General features: G+C 38.9%; 1 protein-coding gene across 1 annotated transcript in view; it reads right to left on the bottom strand.

The window, feature by feature from the left end:
- The window catches only part of UCHL3 (ubiquitin C-terminal hydrolase L3), a 61,341-nt gene that overhangs the window by 49,757 nt on the left and 5,584 nt on the right, over nt 1-6,000 (bottom strand). The window lies entirely within an intron of this gene.

The following is a 6,000-nucleotide window of genomic DNA, read 5'->3' as shown; positions in this document are numbered from 1 at the left end:
CCCTACATTTGAACCCTAAAGTTCAAAGTGGGGATCCAGCCTTGACAGCACGTAACTCATTTACAGTCATTTGACTTGAGCAATCTGACCCCTAAGAGGACCACCTTCACTACAGAGAGTAATGGTTGAGCATTTTACAGAGTACACTTTAAAGGTGTTCTTTTGCAAGAAGGATGATATATAATAAAAATAACCCTATGACACCCAGCATAAAGTACCCATTTTACCTAGACAGAGATTAATGAAAGCCAGGCCATAACAATGCAGTTTATATAGTTCTCAGTTTGTTTCTTCAGAGCTATTCACTAGATTCTAGATCAGTGGTACTCAACCTTTCCCATACCACGACCACACATTACAACAGAAAAAAAGCTTTTGGATCATGAACCACCGCTCGCCCAGCCATTAAAAAAAAAAAGCTGAACCTGCCTCTAACAGGGGTTCTTGTCTTTCCAGTTGAGAACCCTACATCATTCCCCTTCACTAACAGGAAGAGGGAGACAAAATTAAAAACATCTCTTTGCCCTCTCCTCCCTAGCATGGTGCCCTCACTGGGTACATACATAGTTATGCAAATTTATTTAGATTAACTAAAAGGTATGTACACTTACGTAGATTTATTCAAATCTGACCTACTTTTTTGCTCAAGGATGTTGGCTGGGATGTTTACAATGAAAAGTTCCCCCCGCAAAAAAGTATGAGTATTTTTATTACTGTAGTCATTCCTTGATTATTTGAAATAAAGTAGAAAACTCATTTAAATACTGATTAAAATTAGCCTTGCATTGGATGAGAGGCATGGTGGCTGTCTTTCATCATAGGAAGCCCAGGGTACCCATTACCAATGTTTAAAGATATAAAAGAAGATTGTTATCCCTTGGAGAAACAGAGTGCACAAGACTCAACGTATTTGTAAGGATGTATGGGAGGAAGGAAGGAAAAGCAATGAAATACTTCCAACCATTTTTAGTTTATTACATTTTCTTTTAACAGCTGTCATTTACACCCACTGTTTTGGGAAGCTTAGACATGTAGCCATTTTAAACATTTTATTCCCAATATTCGCCTCACTTGCCATCTCACAGTGCAGAACGATTAGCCAAAACTCTCATTATAAGTTAAGTGGAGATCAGATTCAGAGTTAAAAAGGAAGTATACAAGAATCTAGACATAGTGGATTGATTAAAGTAAAAATGATTTAAATAATTGATTTTAATCATGATTTAAATCAACAATCAGGAAACATTGGTTTAAATCATCAATTTTAGTCTTACTTTGCATTTGGATGTTTTAGTTATGCTCCTAGAGAAAGGGTGATTCTCATTGGTTGGTAACCTTTAAAGCATTATCTTAGACTACTTGATTTGCAATTACTTCTAGCCTTTAAAAAAAATACCAAATTCAGAGTAAACCAGGAGATTAGTGTGTATTTATACATGTTTAAAGCAATTATATTGCTTATACACATTTAAGATTCTTAATTCTTACATTTTAATTCTGTTAGAAAGTGATGCATGATGTATTTTTATTTACTAGATTAATAATCTGTGTCAATCTTTATTTGGATGAAATTGGACTTCAATAGGCAAAAACAGAATTTAAAAATATAATTAAACTACCTTAAATGTGCTGGATACATAAGAATGGTAAATGTCTTACATTATAATTTCCTTTCTGCTAGCTGAATCTCCCACAATTCTGATACACATGGGCGATTCCCTTCCTGCCTGTAGTTTCTGGAGACAGTTCAAAGCTGTAGCACACCCTGTGCTACCCACACACTCTTCTCCAGCCTGCTGCCACATGATTCATTCCAAAGCCGTGTACAAACTCATACAATATGATTAGTAATAACAGCTTCAATGCCAACCCATAAATTATGTACAATAGGCTATGGCCTACAAGCATAACTACCAAAATTAAATACTATCCCTTGGCTAGGAAGACATCCAGGGAGAGCAGAATTATGGGAGACACTGCTAGCAGAGAGGAAATGATCAGGTAAGAAACTACTCCAATAGTCCAATTTTTTTTAAAAGCTGTTTTAAAGAATTCAGAGGTACCAAAACATTTAAATAGTGCTTGAAAACTATGCTTCAGGACCTCATGAGAATGTACACAAAGAACAGCCTAATTAGAACTGAAAGTACATTTAAAATGGCAATGGAGGATCAATGAGAAAACTGTAAGCTTTTCACTTGCATCAACAAATGGAAAGGTTTTCACAACACTCATACTTCCAGTTGTGTCAGTTTCATCACTGAGTAAAAGCAGCATCACTCTTTAAAGAGATACCAACTCCCTGCCTCTTCGGAATTGGAGAGCTACTTCTGGAATATACGTCCAGCAAGATTCACAATTAATACTCAATATGCTGATGTACAGCTACACTGGACCAGATCCTGGCCCTCATTCTGCCTGTTTTATGGCACTGCACCAAGCAAATGGAAAAGTGACCTAACCTGCAAACTCTCAGTGTGGGGGGAAATCACTAGCAAGCACAGCGCCAGCAGAATGGCTCCTTCTCTCTCCCCTTTCCCAGCACAGGAGTTGGGGCTAGGGAGGTTCTATGTCCAGCTAATCCCTGGCAGTTGTTACAACACTTTGAGGCTGTTACAAATGGGCATAATTTGCAGCTGCCCTGAGGCTGCTCTATATTGAGTCTTGGAACTGGCATGATGACTCCAAGATTGAAGATTAGAGCATAAAGTCACATGTTCTTCACCACCACCCTTCTGTCAAGCACAGAAGGGCTGTCTCAATAATCTAGACCATCATGTATAATGGACCTGGTTCTGTTCAGCCTACCTTTCCAAATAAGCTGTCAACGGGCTGTGTGTTATTTACTATGTACTATAAAAACATGCAGCACCTACAGCTCCTTTCATCCAAGAAATTTAGAGCAGTAAAAAATACCATCTTCTCTGCCATGCTACAGTGTAATCTGGTACAGTAAGCAGTTTCACTTGTTTGTATCAGGGAGACACTGGCTTTTCTTTATACTGTATGCCATTCACTAAGATGAGTGCTAGTTTTGCATGAGAGTCAGACTGTTAGTCTAGTCATATCTGTAAGAGAGACTGTTGAACAACAACTAAATGGAAACAAGGAAATAGAAACAAAAGGTAAGTGAAAGCAAAAAAAAGCAGAACAAAAGCCAGAATGTTAAGCATGCAAAAGAGACTACTGCTACATTACTGCAGCAGCTTCAAAGGCAAATAAATTCACACTTAGCAAAATGAGTTAACATTTCAATTACTTCAGATGGATTAGTTTCCTAAAAGATTCATTCTAAACTCTGCCACAAACTGTCAGGGATTGTGAAATAGTCCCCTTCACAAACTTAAAGTGACAGTAGTGGAAGGAACCATTATGAACATCTAGTTAAAACAATTTGTGCCTTATTTCTAGTCTGAATTTGTCTAGCTTCAACTTCCAGCCATTGGAATTTGTTCTGCCTCCTTCATGCCTACACACAGATCTAGAGGAAGGATAATTCATGGGTAGACAAAGAATGGTCCAACAGTAAAGGTGCTGCGGGGTCAAACTCAGGAGACCCAGGTTTAAATCCCTGCTCTACAACAGACTTCCCCGCTGACCTTGGGCAAGTCACTTGAAATGTTTATGTGCATCTTTAGTCACCTAAGTATCTTAAAAAAAATCTGGCCCTCAGTCTCGTTATCTCAGTTCTCCATCTGTAAAATGGGGTTAGCAGTACGTTTCTACCTACCAATACTACCTAGTCATCCAAATTTAGAAAGGAATCAAACAGGAACCCTTAGCATTCACACCACTTTGATGAATAGGGGCTGCACGTCTTCAAAGGAAGGTGAAGATAACTTTTTTCCCCTTTCCAGACAGCATCATTTCAGTCTTGCCTGGGTTCAGCTTGAGCCAGCTGTTCTTCATCCAAGAGCTGTAAGTTTTCTGACATTTTAGTAGTGGTGGTGATAGCAATAGTTTAGAATAAGATCCCTAAATTTCTATGAACTGATGTCTGAAAGCTTTCAGAGTAGCAGCCGTGTTAGTCTGTATCCGCAAAAAGAACAGGAGTACTTGTGGCACCTTAGAGACTAACAAATTTATTAGAGCATAAGCTTTCGTGGGCTACAACCCACTGGGACCTTAAGAGGTCACTGTGACATTACACTCCATATTTTTTATAGTAATATTATTGTGATATGAGTATGGAATAATTATGATGTATTTTGTGCAAGATAAGGAATCTGAGATATCATGAAAAAGGTTACGATTTACTGAATATGATTATCCTACTTGTATGCATGCATCATTTTGGTATCTGAAGTTAGATATATAGACAATATTTCTATTACAAATGTGTTTACACCTGGGGAATGCCCACTAGGCAAAAGACTGTCAGTGTGGATGGCTGGCTGGCTGGCAAGGGCCCATTCAAGTCAATGGACTATTAGGGAGAACAATAGGTCTTAGAAGAAGCTAATCTCCCACCATGGAGCTTTCCTGAGGACGCTACAAAAAGCCTCTGAGTCATGGCTTCTATGATGCTACAGGCGCATGTGACCAGATCACCTGGTACTGGACTCCATCCTGGAATACCAGTGTTTTTCCACTGAAAGGTGTGGGAACCAAGCTTGGAGACAAAGGGTTCCCACCGTATGCAAAAGCTATTTAAGGCAGAGGAGTGACATCATCATGGTTCTTCACTAACTCTTTGCCCCAAAGAGACTCTTGGAAACACCTGAGGAACAAGGACTGAACTGGGGGGCTGGGGAAGTGCTGGACCCAAGCTAACAGGGAATTTTAGCCTGTGAAAGGAACACCTGGGATTTTTAAGATGCAAGCAAGTGCAGCTTTCCCCTTAAGAGCCTGCAGCCTGCGTGAACCAACAATTAGGGTGAGAATTTGCTACTCATATCCAATCTCTTTAGTATATTAAGCCTAGATTGCATTTTTGTTTATTTGCTAGATAATCTGCTTTGATCTGTTTGCTATCCCTTATAATCACTTAAAATCTATCTTTTGTAGCTAATAAATTTGTTTTTGCTTTATCACAAACCAGAGTGTGGGAGTCATAACTTGGGGCAAAAAGCTGTTGTATATTTCCTTTCCACATTGAGAGAGGGGGTGACTGGCAACAGATATAAGTTACTATGCAGCACTTCCTATGCAAGCACACTTTATTCTTTAGGTAAAAAGCATAACAGAGAAAACATATTAAAAACAATAAAAACCAACACACATGCTAATAAGCATCCCAGAATTAACCCTAACCTTAACAAATTCTGGCATGCCCAATCCTTTCAAATCCTGCCCGAAGGATTGTGACCCTCTGTGGACCAGGGTCCTGTCCAATTGCTGGATCAGGAACAAGGCCTTCAGCTAGTTTAAAACCAGGTTATTTATCCAAAAACCCTTTCTTTGTCTGTCGGTCCCTGGAGAATCCAGTTTGAACTAGTATATGCATAACTTTCCAACAGGTGGCTTCTCAAGATGTTACAACCAGAGTGAATTTACCTAATCACCCCCAGTTGTTCTACTATTTACCCTTTCCATGGAAATACACACGGTTCCACAACAACACATACAATGAACTCCAAAGTTGTTAAAATTAATTCAATAAGCTGTAACCTAATTCAATAAAGTTCACTCAGGATACTGCAGGAAATTGTCAAGTTTCTCACAACCCTCCAGTCCTCTTTTCTTAAGATTAAACATGCCCAGTTTTTTTAACCTTTCCTCATAGATCATGTTTTCTAAATCTTTTTGTTGCTCTCCTCTGGACACTCCAATTGGTGCAATCTTTCTTAAAGCATGTGTTCAAAACTGGACACAGTACCTAGCTAAAGTCACTCATTAATACCAAGAAGAGAGGAATAATTACCTCCACACCTTGCCTAAGTCACTCCTTTTAATACACCCCAGAATGATATTTGCCTTTTTTGCAACATCACCTTGTTGGCTCATATTCAATTTATGATCCATTAAACCCTCTTTTCTGTAGTACTGCTGGTTAGACAG

This window comes from Terrapene carolina, unplaced genomic scaffold, assembly GCF_002925995.2.
Source record: "Terrapene carolina triunguis isolate 2854851 unplaced genomic scaffold, T_m_triunguis-2.0 Scaffold21, whole genome shotgun sequence".
Classification (NCBI taxonomy): domain Eukaryota; kingdom Metazoa; phylum Chordata; order Testudines; family Emydidae; genus Terrapene; species Terrapene triunguis.
This window is presented reverse-complemented; position numbering and strand designations above follow the sequence as displayed.